The sequence below is a fragment of the Nannospalax galili genome, unplaced genomic scaffold, assembly GCF_000622305.1.
Source record: "Nannospalax galili isolate Female #2095 unplaced genomic scaffold, S.galili_v1.0 scaffold238, whole genome shotgun sequence".
In the NCBI taxonomy this organism is placed as follows: Eukaryota; Metazoa; Chordata; class Mammalia; order Rodentia; family Spalacidae; genus Nannospalax; species Nannospalax galili.
The window spans coordinates 115,081-133,054 of record NW_008341888.1 but is presented as its reverse complement, the minus strand read 5'-3'; positions in this window follow the sequence as shown (position 1 = coordinate 133,054).

Genomic DNA, 17,974 nt, shown 5'->3' with positions numbered 1-17,974 from the left:
TTACATCTTATTCAAAAGTGTCTACACAATTTTTAGGTTCACAGTTGCATTAATGCAGTTATACAATATTGAACTCAGTATAAACCCAGTAAGAAACAGAATTGAATGAGTTTTTAAAATTTAAAAAAGATCTCCATTTCATTTTAAAATATACTGTTTCTTACAGAAAGAGAAATTGTTTTTGCCAATAACACTGTGATGGTGGCACAAGCATCTCTAATCTGTATGTATCCGATATTACTAGTTATAATTGGTTGCACTCGGATTCTTGGCACATGGATGTCTATAAAGTCATCAGGTAGATTTCAGTGGTAATGTTTATCACCTCTACTAATAAACATGAGGTAACTTTTTATGCTTCCACCTCAAATATAATTCACTTTTTTAAACTTGTTGATTTGTTGTGTGTGTGTGTATCACACAGAATATCCCAAACTATTTTATCCATTTATACACCCACTTCCCAGATGGCACCCTCCCATAGCCTCCTCCCCACTAGAGCCCTTATACTCTGTCATCCCTGCTACTGTCCACTGTGTTGTCGGCCCCCCTAGCTGTTCCCCACTACTTGTCCATCCCGTGAATTCAGTCAGCCTATCTAGAGGATTTTGGTTTAGGAAAGTCAGCTGTTCCTCATCTAGGAGGAATCAGTTGTCAATATTCCTTTAGATAAGAGTGGGGTCTGCTGTTCATTTTCCCAGTTCTACGCTGGGTTACTATCTGGGAGTCCCTTGGGCCACCCTGGCCAACAACTCAAAAGAAGGTATCTCTTATCTGGCAGTATTGCTTGTTATGTAGCCTTTAGCTATACATACAGACTATAAAAAAATTATATTGGCCCTTTTAGTCTTTGGTTATACTTTTCCTTTTGGGTGTTAAAGGCCATGAAGTTGGTTCAGATAAACCAATTTATTTTTCCTCTTCAGGCCATTTGAGGACCTGTTCCTCGGGGGTCACATGGGCTTGGGAGGAGCCCCTTGCTCCTTTCTTTTACCAGTTCCATCTATGTAAAGATAAGTCAAAGGTCCAACTCGACCATGGCTGGCTTTGCTTGGAAGCATGGAGGAAATGTTTCCTCTCTGTTGACCCTCCTCTTTGTAGACTGGACACAGGTTCAAGCCCAAATCGTTGGGTCTCCACTGCCTCCTTGATCAAGAGGATAGGTGACCCACCACAGTTACAGGACATTTTGAGAGATGCTCATAGTCCCCTGGAACTAGTCTACCTAGGAGGACAAGGAGCAATAACTGCCCTATATGTCCCTCTGACCAAATTAGAATACAACTCAAAGTATGTCTCTTAAACATCCAAGAAGGTTAGTTCCACCAGCCTGGTACTTTTAATTACTGTGTGACATGTAGATAAATCTTGGGTAAAGACCAATTGTTCTCAGATAAACCTTGCCTAGACATATATTTCTTCATCTGGTATGTATAATTTGCCAGTAGGTTGTTTGACTAAAATGGTTCCCTTTGTTTTTTAAAACTAGATAGGCATTATTTATCTCTCACATTATCTAACCCCTCCATCATGGTTTCCCCAATCAAGGTGCTCCATTTTTCCCCTTTTTCCCTTAATAATACCCTTCTCCTATGGTCCTACCTCTCTTGAGCTCCTTCTTTCAATTTATTCCCCAAGTTCCTTGTATATCCTTTCCTTACCCCTCAAACTAGCCCAATATTTATCCATATTTCATATGTTAATGTGTTTCCTATTGTTCATCTCTTTTAGGTTCTTTCTTTTCCTTTACCTTCCTGTTTCCTTTCCATTATCCTGGTTCCTGTAGCCATGTCTGGATACATACTCACTTATCAGGATTTGATTCTAGGATCTACATATGAGGGAGAAACTATGTCGATTTTTCTTCTGAGTGTGTGTTACTTCACTTAGTATAACAGTTTCTATTTCCATCCATTTACCTGCAAATTTCATAATTTCATCTTTCTTTACTGCTGAGTAAAACTCCATCATATAAATGAACCACCTATTCATTACCCACTTGTCTGTTGAGGGATACTTAGGTTGCTTCCATCTCTTAGCTATTGTGAAAAGAGCAGCAACAAACATGGATGTACAAGTGTCTCTGCAATAGGATGTGTTCTTTGGGTATATGCCAAGGAGTGGTATAACTGGGTCAAATGGTAGGCTCATTTGTAGTTTTTAGACAGTTCTCCACACTGCTTTCCATAGGGGTTGAACAAGGTTAAAGCCCCACCAGCAGTGGATGAGTGTTCCCCTTTCTCCACATCCTCTCCAGCATTTGGAATCATTTGTTTTCCCGATCTTAGCCAGTATGACTGGGGTAATATGAAATCTTAAATTTGTTTTAATTTGCATTTCAATTTCAAGTAAATTCAATTACTAGTGATATTGAATATCATCTAAGATGCTTCTTAGCCATCTTTACTTCTTTTGAGAACTCTCTGTTCAGCTCCTTAGCCCATCTTTTAATTGGGTTACTTCTATCTTGATTCTTTTTTTTTTTTGAGTTTGTTTTATATTCTGGATGTTAAACCTCTGTCAGATATGATGCTAGTGAAGTTTCTCTTCCATTCTGTGGTTATTTTCTTCACTTCCTTGTTTCCCTCCTCTGAAGTACAGAAGCTTTTTAGTTTAATGAGGTCCCAGTTGATCCCAATTGGTCCCAATTGATTTTTGACCTTATTTCCTGGAAATTGATGTCCGGTTTAGAAAATCCTTTCCTATGCCTACATCTGGTAGGTTTTTGCTGAAATTTTCTTCTAACAGTGTCAGAGTTTGAGGCTTTACATTGAGGTCTTTGACCCATTTGGAAGTGACTTTTGTCCAAGGTGAAAGATGGGGATGTAGTTTTATTCTTCTACAGGTGGAGATCCAGTTTTGCCAGCACAATTTGCTGAACATGATGTCTTTCCTCCAGTTAATGTTCTTGGGCCCTTTGTCAAATATCAGGTGGCTGAAATTTCATGTACTCATATTTGGGTCTTCGATTTTGTTCCATTGATCTATGGGTCTATTTTTGTGCTAGTGCCATTTTGTTTTTATGACTATATCTCTGTAATACAGTTTAAAATCTGGTGTAGTAATCTTCCCAGCATTGCTCTTAGTGTTCAGGGTTTCTTTGGTATCTGAGGTCTTTTGTGCTCCCATATGACTCTTAGGATGGATGTTTCCAATTCTGTGAAAAATGTCATGGGGATTTTGATTGGCATTGCATTGACTCTATAAATGGATATTGGTAGGATGGTCATTTTCACAATATTGATTCTTCTAATCCATGAGCATGGGAGGTCTTTCCATCTTCTGATGTCTTCCTCAATTTCTTTCTTTAAGGATTTACAACTTTCATTGAAGAGGTCTTTAATGTCTTTGGTCATGTTTATTCCAAGATATTTTATTTCTTTGGAGCTATTGTGAAAGGGAGTGTTTCCATGTATTCTTTCTCTGGTTGCTTGTTATTGGTATACAGAAATGCTACAGACTTTTGTAGATTAATTTTGTAAACTGACACTTTACTGAATGTGTTAATCATTTCTAGGAGTTTTATGGTGGAATTTTTGGCATCTCTTATTTATAATATCATCTGCAAAAGGGGATAATTCGATCTTTTCTTTTCCAATTATTACTCCTTTAATTTCCTGATCTTGTCTTATTGCTCTTGCAGAATCTTCAAGCACTGTGTTAAAGAGGCATGGAAATAGTGGACAGCCTTGTCTGGTTCCTGACTTCAATTGCAATGCTTCCAGTTTTCCTCCATTTAGAATGATGTTGACTGTGGGTTTTTTATATATGGCTTTAATTATGCTGAGGTATGTTCCCCCCAGTCCAATTACCTCTAGGACTTTGAACATAAATGTGTGTTGAATTTTGTCAAAGGCCTTCTCTGCATCTATTCAGATGACCGTGGGGTTCTTGTCTTTGAGCCATTTATATGATTTATGATGTTTATTGACTGACGTATGTTGAACCATCCCTGCATCTCTGTAATAAAGACAACTTAATCATGGTGTATGATCTTTTTATGTGTGTCTATATGAAGCTTGCAAGCATCTTGTTGAGAATTTTTGCATCTATGTTCATTAAAGATAAGGATCTATAGTTTTCTTTTGTGGTTGATTCATTACCTGGCTTTAGTATTAGTATTAGAGACCACTCAAGCAAAGATTATGAAAAATTTAAGAAATCACAAGAATGGAATATGCAGGAATTTTGTGACACCATAAAAAGACAAAACTTATGAATCATAGGCATACAGGAAGGAGAAGAATCCCAAGATAATTTCATGGACCAGATCTTCGACAGAATTGTGGAAGAAAGCTTCCCCAAATTAAAGAAATACATGCTCATACAAATAAAAGGAGCATATAGAATACCAAACAGACAGGACCAGAAAAGAAACTCTCCGCAGCACATTATAGTAAAAACACTAAATGTACAAAGCAAAGAGACAATACTGAAAGCTGCAAAAGAGAAACAACAAGTCGCATATAAAGGAAAACCCATTAGGATTACAGTGGACTTTTCAGGGCAAACGATGAAAGCAAGAAGAGCCTGGACCAAAGTATTCCCAGTTTTAAATGACCACAGATGCCAACCCAGACTTCTATACCCAGCCAAAATGTCTATTATAGTGGAAGGGGAAAGAAAAATCTTCCATGACATAAATAGCCAAAGGAATTCATGTCCACAAAACCAGTCCTTCAGAGAGTTTTGGAAGGAATACAAAGAGCTTAAGAAAGGAATGACTATACCCAAGGGGTTGTGGTGTAGGAGGGGGGTCCATGGGTATCTGCCAGGCACCGGACCTGGAGACCTTTGCACAGGGACACCATTCTTCCGCAGCCAACTTCCTCAAACTGGTAACCTGATGTCTGCCACCCTAGCTAGAGACAGATGATGCAGCAGTTACACCAATGGACAATAAACAGCTGAGCCTTCAGGGCCAATAGGGGAGGTTGGGGGGTTATAAATAAAAGCCCTTTGCATGCAATAAACAAGCTTGCTTGCTTACTGTACAGTGCGTCTCCCAGAGTCTGTGTCGTTGACTTTGTGCCTACTTTCCCCCTGCCCCCAACAGGTAATCCCGAGACACTCAAAGGGCTAGCCAACCCCCGAGCTGCACAGCAACATCTGGCGCTCAATGTGGCCTTCAACACCCATGCTGGCATGGGCCCCTGGCTTCCTTGAGTTCTAGCCGCTGTCTGGATTACTCTGTCTCCTCATTGACCAGTTCTGGTCCCCTTCAGCTGTTTTTTGGTGAGTAGGCCCCTTCCAGGTTTCTGTTTGTTTGTTCATCTCTCTGTCCTCAGTAGGGAGGTACGTAGTTTCATTTTCGGTCTGCCTGGCGTTTCCACGTAAGGACTGATCACCCAGAAAATGGGACTGACAGGCGATCTCACAAAAGATTTCTTTCGACCTGAGACTGTGTGGGCATACAGCCAAGGCCCAATGAACCATGGAAGTCCCCACTAAGCACAAGACAGTTGAATCCTAAACACTGCACTATGTCTAACCACTTCTATTCTGAGTGGCTAACTGTTCTTCTGTGCCTTTTCCTTGCATTACTTGTTGTCTTCTTAGCCTTCTACTCTTGCTGAGAGCCTCTTTCTATCTCAATTTCTCAGCAAATTTCACTGCGAGACCCCCTCACTAGGCTTAGGACACATTCCTTTCTCATTTCCCATCATGGGCATGTCCCCTTCCCACTGTAAGGACCCTAAGATTATGGCCCTTAAATCCCTCTTAGTTACGTGCAGTCTTAAAGTCAAGCACAGTCAATTAGAATAGTTCTGGGATGAGGCCTCTGTAATCGCTCCTTGGATTTCTCCTGAAAATATGTGGGATCCGGAGATGTGGATGCCGGTCCTATTCCTGACCCATAAACATGAGGTTCAGGAGGGCAGGGTCCTGCCTGCTCCCTTTGTTCCCATCCTTCTCGGCATTTTGGGGAGCCTTAAGTTGTGTTCCACTGAGGAAGTCTTAGCTTCCTTCAATGAACATTGTCACAGACAAAAAATGACTGACCTCTCCATTGAGTCACCCCCCTCCCGAGGTCACACAGGATGATAATCCAGACAGCATTTCTCCCCCACCTAAGCCCCCACATTGTCCTCTGCAATGTGAGCCACCTCGTAATGCCACCCTTCCACCTATCTTCCCCTGGAGTGAGCTCACTGCTCCCGCTCCTTACCCCCCCCACCGAACCCCTTCACATCCCTCCCATTCCCCCTCTACTTCTGGCCCCCCCAGTCCAGCTCCATGCCCTTCTGCCTTCCCTGTGAACATTGGTGCTAATGCTGCTAATCAACCCTGGATACCTACCCCCCGCCTTTACTGACCTTTCGCTTATCCACAAGGCTGCCAATGAATCAGGACCAGACTTCCCCTATTTTGAACAGGTCCTTCGTTACTAACCTATTAATAGTAGGAGGCATGCTCCTCCTCATGTTGTTCATCCTCAGATGCCTACTGTCACATATCCATCATGAGCAGACCATCAACAAAACAACCTTTCAGGTCCTCTCAGCCCTACAACGTCCAGACCAGGGCTCTCCTCAGGAGGTCATGCAGGCCTGTCTAGCTCAAATACGAAAGGCCTCCTCCTAAACCAGCCTTCCACCCTGGCAGAAGTCCCAAGACTACACCTCCCTCAGGGTTGGTAGACAATGACAGGTAAGATTCTACCGGGACAAGTCAACATAAGACAGGACATGCATGGGCTAGATGCATGCTCCCATGACGGGTAAGGTTTATGTCCCAAGTAAGAACAACCTAAGACAGACACAACCCATAATATCAAGGTCATCTCGAGGTGGGCACAATTATGTGAGGCAGCATCCTGACTCCTGCTGGACTGCCTTTAAAAACAAAACGGTGGAAATGTAGGAGGGGGTTCATGGGAATCTGCCAGGCACCAGACCTGGAGACCTTTGTGAAGGTGCGCCATTCTTCTGCAGCCAACTTCCTCAAACTGCTAACCTGACATCTGCCACCCTGGCTAGAGACAGATGGCGTGTCAGTTACACCAATGGACAATAAATAGCTCAGCCTTCAGGGCCAACAGGGGAGGTTAGGGGGTTTAAAGAAAAGCCCTTTTTATACAATAAACGAGCTTGCTTGGTTACTGCACAGTGAGTCTCCCACAGTCTGTGTCATTGACTTTGTGCCTACTTTCCCCCTGCCCCCAATGGGTAATCCCAAGATACCCAAAAGGCTAGCCAACCCCTGAGCCACACAGCCACATTGCAGAAAGAAATTCAATGAAGATATAATTGCAGAAAAGTACAGCTGTATCAAGTATGTAAACAGAAATAAAAATGACAGGATTCAATATTCACCTTTTATTAATAATTTTAAATATTAACAGACTGAACTTTCCAGTCAAAAGACAAAGACTAGCTGAATGGAATAAGAAACAAAACCCATCTTTTTGTTGTCTGCAAGAAACTCATCTCACTTTCAAGGACAGACACTATCAAAGTGGAAGGATGGAAAAAATATTCCAAGCAAATGGTACTAAGACAAAAGCAGGTGTTGCAATTCTAATATCTGACAAAATAAACTTTAAACTAAAACTAATCAGAAGAGATAACGAGGGCCACTTCATTCTGATCAAAGAAACAACAAATCCAAAAGATATTACAATCATGAACATATATTCACCAAACTCTGGTGCACACAATTTCATAAAAACAATACTACAGGACTTTAAGACCCAGATTAATCCCAACTCATTAATACTAGGGGACCTCAATACCTCACTGTCTCCAAAGATAGGTCAACAATGCATAGAGTTAATGCAGAGATATCTGAATTAAGCAATACCATATATCAAATGGACTTAACAGACATCTACCGAGTGTTCCACCAAAGCACCAAAGGACATACTTTCTACTCAGCACCCAATGGAACCATCTCCAAAATAGACCATATCCTGGGGCAGCACAAAAGAAACCTCAACAAATACAAAAAGATTGAAATAATTCCATGCATTCTATCAGACCACAATGCAATAAAGCTTACAATCAACACCAGAAGAAGCCCTAATCAGCGCATGAACACATGGAGATTAAACAACACACTCCTGAATGATGAATAGGTCAAAAGAGAAATTAAGAAAAAAATAAAAGTATTCCTGGAACTAAATGAAAAGGAAAATACAATACAACTAAACATCTTGGACATGCTGTAAGCGGTACTTAGAGGGAAGTTTATAGTTGTAAGTGCCTACATATAAAAATTGGAAAGAACACAAATAAATAATACTGCAACTCAAGACACTTGAAAAGCAACAGCAAATGAAACCCAAACCCTGCAGACAAGAAATAACAAAAATCAGGGCAGAAATTAATGAAATTGAAACAAAGAAAACAATACAAAGAATCAACAAATCCAAGAGCTGGTTCTCTGAAAAGATAAACAAGATTGACAGGTTGCTAGCCCAGTTAACCAAAAGAAAGAAAGAGCACCTCCAAATCAACAAAATCAGAGATGAAAGGGGAAACATCACAACAGACACCAGAATGACACAGAACATTATAAGGCAATACGTTAAAAACCTATATGCTACTAAATTTGAAAACCTAAACTAAATGGATGCATATCTAAAGGCATGGGAACCACCAATACTAAACCAAGAAGAGATTAACAGCTTAAACAGACCCATAACACAAAAGAAATTGAAACAGTAACACAAAACCTTCCAACTAAAAAAAGCCCAGGACCAGATGGATTTACTCAGAATTCTATCAGACATTTAAAGACGATCTACATCCAATACTACTTAATTTATTCTAAAAATAGAAATGGAGGGAAAATTTCCAAATTCCTTCTATGAAGCCAGCATCACTCTCATACCAAAGCCAGGTAAGGATACAACTAAAAAAGGAAACTATAGACCCACATCCTTAATGAACATAGATGCAAAAATTCTCAACTACATATTTGCAAACTGCATACAGACACACATCGGAAAGATCATACACCATGATTAAGTCGGCTTTATCCAAGAGATGCAGGGATGGTTCAATATACATAAGAAAATTAATGTCATAAATCATATAAATGGACTCAAAGACAAGAACCATATGTTCATCTCAATAGATGCAGAGAAGGCCTTTGACAAAATTCATCACACATTTATGTTCAAAGTCACAGAATTTGAAAAACATCCTAAGATTCATATGGAAGCACAAAAGACATCGAATAGCAAAACAACCCTGAGCACTAAGATTTTAAGCTGTATTACAGAGCTATAGTCATAAAAGCAACATGGTACTGGCACAAAAATAGACCTATATATCAAGGAACAAAATTGAACACCCAACTATGAGTAAAATGCAATTTCAGCCATCTGATTTTTGACAAAGGGGCCAAGAATATTCACTGGAGTAAAGACAGCATGTTCAAGAAATGGTGCTGGCAAAACTGGATCTACACCTGTATAAGAATGAAACTAAACCCCTATCTTTCACCCTGCACAAAAGTCAATTTCAAGTGGATCAAAGAACTCAATGTAAAGCCTGAAACTCTGAAACTGTTAGAAAAAAACAATTGGTAAAACCCTACAAGATATAGGTATAGGCAAGGATTGTCTAAACCGGACATCTGTTGCTCAGGAAACAAGGGCAAGAATTAACAAATGTGACCTTATTAAATTTAAAAGCTTCTTTACATCAAAAGAGGCAACCAGGAAAGCAAAAAGAAAACCCACAGAATGGGAGAAAATCTTCACCATCGACACATCCAACAGAGGCTTTAATATCCAGAAGACAAGAAGCAACCCAATTAAAAGATAGGCTAAGGAGTTGAACAGAGAGTTCTCGAAGAAGTAAAGATGGCTATGAAACATCTTAAAAGATGTTCAACATCACTAATAATTAGGGAAATGCAAATTAAAACCACTTTAAAATTTCATCTTACCCCAGTCAGACTGGCTAAGATCAAGATAACAAATGATACCAAATGTTGGAGAGGATGTGGGGAAAGGGGAACACTCATCCACTGCTGGTGGGGCTGCAAACTTGTTCAACTCCTATGGAAAGCAGTGTGGAGAACTCTAAAAACTACAAATGAACCTAGCATTTAACCCATTTATACCACTCCTTGGCATAAACCCTAAAAACTCATCCTATTGCAGAGACACTTGTACATCCATGTTTGTTGCTGCTTTTTTCACAATAGCCAAGAGATGGAAGCAACCTAATTGTCCCTCAATTGATGAGTATTTAATGAAAGTGTGGTTCATTTTGATGGAGTTTTACTTAGCAGTAAAGAAAGATGAAATCATGAAATTTGCAGGTAATGGATGGAACTAGAAACTGTTATACTAAGTGAAGTAACACACACTCAGAAAAAAAAATCGACATATTTTCTCCTTTGTGTGTGGATCCTAGAACCAAACCCTGATAAGTGGGTATGTATCCAGACATAAGTATAGGAACCACGATAATGTAAAGGAAACAGGGAGGTAAAGGAAAAGAAGGAACCTGAAAGAGAAGAACAGTAGGAAAGAGGCCTTAATGAGAGAGATATGGATAAAAATTGGGTTAGTTTCATGGAGGGGGGAGGTAAGGGTATACAAGGAACCTAGGAAATAAAGGGAAAGAAGGAGATTCAGAAAGGTAGGACCATAGGAGAAGAGTATTATTAAGGGAGAAAGTGGGGAAATGAGGGAACCTTAAGTGGAAAAACCATGATGGAGAGGTGAGACAATGTGAGAGATAAATAATGCCTAGCTAGTTTTGAAAACCAGAGGGAACCATATTACTCCTACAACCTACTGTCAAATTATACTTAGCAGATCAGGAATATATGTCTAGGTAAGGCTTATCTGAGAACAATTGGTATTTGCCCAAGATTTATCTACATGACACACAGTAATTAAAAGTACCAGACTGGTGGAATTAACCTTCTTGGATGTTTAACAGACATACTTTGAGGCCATTAATAATTTGGTCAGAGGGACATAAAGGACAGTTTTTGCTCCTTGCCCTCCTAGGTCAACCAGTTCCAGGGGGCTATGAGCATCTCTCACAATGTCTTGTAATTGTGGTGGGTCACCTGTCCTCTTGATCAAGGAGGCAGTGGAGACCCCACCAGATGGACTTGAACCAGTGTCCAGTCTACAAAGAAGAGGGTCAATACAGAGGAATCATTTCCTTTATGCTTCCAAGCGATGCCAACCATGGTCGAGCAAGACCTTTGACTTATCTTCATATAGGCGGAACTGGTAAAAGAAAGGAGCCAGGGCCTCCTCCCAAGCCCATGTGACCCCTGAGGGACAGATCATCAGATGACCTTAAGAGTAAAAATAAATTTGTTTATCTGGGCCTGTATGGCTTTAAACACCCAAAAGGAAAGTATAACCAAAGATTAAATGGGCCAATATAATTTTTTAAGAGTTCATATGTATGGCTAAAGGATACATAACAAGCAACAATGCCAGACAGGCAATACCTTCTTTTGAATTGTTGGCCAGGGTGGCCAAAGGAACTCCCAAATAGTAACCCAGCATAGAACAAGGAAAATGAATAGCAGACCATAATGCCTATGCATAACTAAAGGCTACATAACAAGCAACAATTCCAGATAGGAGCTAACTTTTTTTTTTTTTTTGGTCTTTTCTTAGGCAGTGTCCCCTGTAGCTCCTGCTGTCCTGGATCTCACCATGTAGACCAGGCTGGCCTCGAAGTCATAAAGATCTGCTTGACTCTGCCTCCCAAGTGCTGGGATTTAAGGTGTGTACCACCATGCCCAGCAGGAGATACTGTCTTTTGAGTTGTTGGCCAAGGTGGCCAAAGGGACTCCCAGATAGTAACCCAGCACAGAACTGGGAAAATGAACATCAGACCCCAATCTTATCTAAAGGAATATTCACAACTGATTGCTACTAGATGAGGAACAACTGACCTTCCTAAACAAAGACCTCTATATAGGCTGACTATATTCACCAGATGGACAAGTAGTGGGGAATGGCTGGGGTGCTGACAACACAGCAGAGAGTAGCGGGGATATCAGAATATAAGGGCTTTAGTGGGGGGATGGAGGCTATGGGAGGGTGCCATCTGGGAAGTGGATATATAGTCGAATGAGATGGTTTGGGATGTTCTGTGTGATATACACACACACAAAAACAAAATCAAAATTTAAAACAATGTATTATATTTGAGGAGGAAGCATAAAAATTTATGTCATGTTAATTAGTAGAGGTGATAAACATTACCATTGAAATCTACCCGATGACTTTATAGACATATGTAGGCCCCACGGATCCAAGTGCAACCGATTATGAGTAGTAATAATCAGATACATACAGATTAGAGAGGCATGTGCCAACATCTCGGTGTTAGTATCAAAAACAATGAGTTTTTCTGCAATGAACAATATATTCTAAAATGAAATGGAGATCTTTTTTAAAGGTTAAAACTCAATTAATTTTATGTCTTATAGGGCTTATACTGAGTTCAATATTATATAATTGTATTAATTCAACCATGAACTTAGAAACTTGCACCCACTTGTGAAAGAGATGTACTCTTGCTCTGGAGTGTGCTACTGAATATGTGAAAGCTGTAGTGAAATGCTTCTCCTCATTTAGTTATCAAAAATTTAAAAAAGATAGAAAAATAATTCTTCAAAGCATAAAAATTTGCTCCTTAATATTTAGTAGATGTGAAAAACATTACCATTGAAATCTACCTGATGACTTTATATCCATGCTCAGATGCCAAGGAGCTGAAATGGGAATTCCTTTTTAAGGTTAAAACCTCATTCAATTTTATGTCTTATAGGGTTTATACTGAGTACAATATTGTATAACTGTAATAATTCAACTGTAAACCTAAAAATTTACAGCCAGTTTTGAAAGTGATGCATCTTATCTCAATATGTCAAGGCTTTTGTAATGAAATGCTTCTTCTAAGTATGTAGTTATTAAATAAGTAATTAAAAAAGAAATACAAAAAAATTTTCCAGAAGAAAACCTCAGAAACATCATCCTGTGCCTAATCATCTTATTTCACATAAATGGACTATAAAACTATTTCAAAACAACCCAACTTTGCTTTTAAATGTTTCCAGATCCAATGGCTTAAATAGGCCCAGCTTTCAGAGGTTCACAGCTCTCATGACCATTGGTAAGGAATGGAAAGTTTAAAGTGGACAAGAACTTACATAGTACTTGTGATTGATTGAATGATGCTGAGAATAAGCAGAAAAATTAATTAGGAGTCATAATTTTAGCTCTCTGTGCTTCAGAATGTCATCAAACTTTTGCCCTGCATGCTAGCAGCATTGCTTTCAATGTCAAATGATGCTACCATGTATTTAATTTTTTAATATTTTATTATTAATAAGCTAACAAAATATCATTGGAATATAACAGCTTAAACACAAATATTCATAGCGTGTTATTCATTAAAGCCAAAGATTAGAACAACCCTAGATGTCTATCAATTGATGAATGACTAAACAAAAGTACTACGATTTATTTGGACATGCAAAGAAAAGCATATTATTTAGCCACAAAAAGGAACTGAACATTGCTCCCGGCTTTAAAGTCGATTAAAATTTTGTTAGGTGAAAGTAGTTACCTACAAATGATCACATATTATATATGACATCATTCATGTAAAATATAAATATAAAGCATAAGGTAGATAGATAGAACCAAAAAAGTAGGATAGCAGATACCAAAAGCAAAAGTGAAGAAATGGTAGAGATTGGCTGCTGAATAATGTGGAGTTTCTCTTGGTGAAGATGCTACAGTTCTTGGATTAGTTAGTGATAGTAGTTGCATAATTTCTTGAATAGACTAAAGCTCAGCAAATTATAGCCTTTATAGAGCTTAATTTATTGTTTGTGAATGATACCTAAACCTATATTTCCAAAACATGCTATGTTTGCTTTTGAGCAGAGACACTCTGCAGCATATCCTATGATTCAAAAGGCATTGTGGTTGCAATAGACTCTATTCAAAGAAACATCCTTTCCTGTACTATGTGTGGAAACAACTATGGTTATGCATTATTTCATTATTATTATTATTGTCATTATTCATGTCTTAAATTTGTTTTTACTCATATTTGTGTGTTTCATACAGAACATCTCAAACAATCTTAATCATCTTTATACCTCTGTCCCCACCGGCACCATCCCATAGCCCCCCCACTGGAGCTCATATACTCTATACTCCCTGTTAAGGCCCACTGTGTCAAGTCAGTGTTCCCAGACCTTCCTCAGTGCAAGTCCATCCATTGAGGTCTAGTCAGCCTATCTAGAGTCCCTAGTTTTAGGAAGATCAGCTCTTCTTCACCTAGCAGCAATCAATTGCAAATAAACTATCACGGAAGAGGGGATGGAAAGATTGTAAGAGCCAGAGAGGAAGTGCATCACCATATGGAAACAGTCCTACAAGCTCTTGGGAACCCGCTTATATGATTCGATTATTTTTATTTTTATGTGTATGAATGTATTGCTTGCATGTGTGTAAGTGCACTCATGTCATGCAGTGCCTGGGGATGTCAGAAGAGGGCTTCAAATCCTCCTGGAACTGGAGTTAGGACTCTTGTTAGTTGCCATGTAGTGCTGGGAATCGAACCCAGGTCTTACTGAGCCATCTCTCTAGCCATGGTTCTGCATCATTTCTTTCATTCACACAATCATCCACACTGGTAGATAAGAAGAGGTAAGATTTTAGAATTGGATCAAAAGGAATATGAAGTATAAATATTTGCCTTCCCATTCCCTTCTCCTATCCACATAATCCCCAGTCACTACGATGCCATGCATTCTCTGGTATTACTGTTGGGGCCATATCCCTAGATTCTAGTTAAACGCCATATGAAGTAATGAATTCATTTGTTTATAATAGCAATTGCCTTTTATTATGATCAGCAAGTTTGACCATCCATCATATTCACTCATAACCCTGAATAACTTCTGCTTTTTGCTAGAACTCAATACCATGTTTGACCACTGGACCCATTGATTACAACTGAAATGTTTCATATAGGCACTGAGGAAAATTCCAAAAGAATGTAGATAGACTGAAGACACATAATATTGTCTCCCAGAATAACTGTGTAGAAAAATTAAGACTCATTTGGGTATACATACTATATAGACTCTGCAATAAGTACAGAGAAATTGTGTTCAGAAAAGTCAAGTAAACATCTTTTTTTCCTTTATTATAATATGGTAAGATTAACTTCTAAATCATTTTAGAATTAATATACTAAAAGTTGCAAAAGAAAGATACTTCCAACAGTCCCTTGTTACAGAGATAATTTGGACATAACTACATCGTAAACATTCATGGGAACAACTACCAGTCTGAGTACTCAAGTCACTTATTTGTAATTTCATGTGATAAGGGCAAAAAATTAGTCATATAATAATGAAAAAGTTTGTATGACCTTTTAGTAACAAGGCTGGTTCTAATTATCAAGAGACTTTTCAGTTTTCTTCATTCTTTTGGGTTGACTTAGCCACAGGAACATTGGAATACAAATATTATTCCTTGAATTGTTTCCAAGAGTAGCAATTGAATCTCAGACTGGAAAAGACAAGAGACTATGAAGTGTTTGACCTTCTTTCTCCAGGACATATTCAACTTGTTCAGATAGTACATCTCTACTTCTGTGAAACCTATGATTTTTTTTTCATAAGAAGAATGAGACTTCTTGAAATCATCACTCAAATTCAAAAACTGTTAGTGACTTGCCAAATTGGTTTCCTTCATTTTCTAGTCATAAAAAGTTAAAAATTGGTTAGTTCAGTGGTAGAGTGCTTGCCTTGCAAGCTCAAGGCCCTGGGTTTAGTCCTCAGCTCTAGAAAAGAAAAAAAGGAAAAAAAAGAAGAGAAAAAAGAAAAAAAAATTGGAGAGGGTAGTTAGAGAGGAGGTGCAATTGGTAAAGCATTTGACTTACAAACATGAAGATCTGAGTTTGGACCCACAAAGTTCATGTAAAAGTCACACATGGGCCAGCTCATGGGCTCTGAAGCCTGGCTATGTTGTGATGTTCCAATCCATGAGAAATTCTGTCTCAAACAAAAAGATAGAAGGCAACTGAGGCCCAACACCAAAGTTGTCCTGTCCTTTCATGATTGAATCCACACACAGTTAAAATTTGATCATTTTTATTCTTGCTTATCTTTCCCATTTCTATATGAAATTCAATATATATAAACATTTTGGTGAAAAATCTGTATTTTTATTTAAAATTTTTATTAGCATTGGTTAAAAAAATAATGATTACATTGAAAAACTTTGTATAGGTTGGAGAGTTTGGAAAAGGAGAAAATGCCAAACTCGCATTACAGCAATAGTGATAAATTTCACAGTATTGTTAAAGTTTGGTAGTACAGTTTGTCTGTAAAAAATATTCAAAAATTGTAACTGACATATTGCATATATTCAGTTTGAGAATTACATCAGTTTGGTCATTAGTTTTTTTAACTTCCCAGACCGTGATTTTTATCTTTGGGAGTTCAATTAGGTCTTTTACATTTTTCTGTAAGGAACAGGCTGAAAGTACACTGGGGCTGTAGAAGAATAATAGAAAAATGATAAAAAACCACTTGTTGGTAGGGAATGGGAGGGAACCAACATAAAGCTCTGGGTGTCCAGGACTACTTTTGGACTCAAGACCATAGCTAGCCCTCAGGGGAGGTGGGAATCCGATTCTAGATCATCTGTCCTCCCAAGACTAGAATTTGCAAATGACAGAGACCTTCCCTGCCCCAGCATAAGCTGAACACAGAGACATAAATCACTACCGTGCACAACATGGAACCTCAGAGGAGGAGGTTGTGCTGAATGCAGTCACTTGGAAAAGGCTGAAAGGGCAGCCCAACGTCAGGAATTCCTCCGTCCTCCAACCTGCTCCACCATCAGCCTGCCATCAGTGGAATGTACAACCATGGCTCATGTTTGGGGAACCAGAGCTCCAGGTTCACAAGAGTGGACCACATGATTTGTAAATAATGCTCTTCTTTACAGAAATACTTGTTTGTATGTCAGAAAAGACAGACAAGGACATAAAAAGCTACCATTATTCTACTTAAAATGCAATAATGCATCAATCATTTAATATACAATACTTACTCAAATTTCTCTGTCGAGAATGTCTTCTAATTAGTTTCCATCAGAACCCAAACAAATTCTAACTCCATTTAGAAATTGTGCTGTCTTTTACATAGAACACTTTTAGTCTTACTCTCACTCACCTATTTTTACTTGTTTTTATGTCACTATTTCAGTCACACATCTTTTACTTTGAGAATATAAAGGGAAATTTTAAACATTTTCTGAACTTACTCTTGTTTTTCATTAGGTTGAGACAACCATACATGCATTTATTAATTCAAAATGTATTTCTTGAGTGCTTAATATGCAGGAGGTATATATTAGAATGCTAGAAATTCAGTAATGATCCTGACAGATATAGTACAGGCCTATGCTATAGTGTTACAGGGCTTACTGACAAGAAAACAAACAATGAAATAATACTAGATCAGATAATATGATCAAAATAAAAAGCATGTTTGGAAGATAAAGTGGGAAAGTGAGGAGGCTACTTACAGCAGGGTGATCAGAGGTCTTCCTGAAGGGGCTTCATATCTAGGATGGATATAATAGCAAATGTGAGGCTTGCTTAATTGAAAGTCACCTTACAGTTCACATAGTCTAATTTCTGGAATGATCAATGACTTACTATCTTCTAGATGATTGGAAAAATAAGTAGACTTCAGTGATTTTACTACTCAAGTACTTCTAATGGGTTTTGTGTGTGTGTTGTAAGATGATTAGCAAATGTAAATGAAAGCACGTGAATATACACAGATTTACCTATTCTGAGCATATATTTGGCCTAAAATTTTGGATGACCAAAGATATATAACATGTAAGTTCACATAAACTGATGTTACTTTCTGAAAACATTTTGCTGAAGTGAGGATATGAGTTTTACAACTTAAGTTATCTTTAGAACTT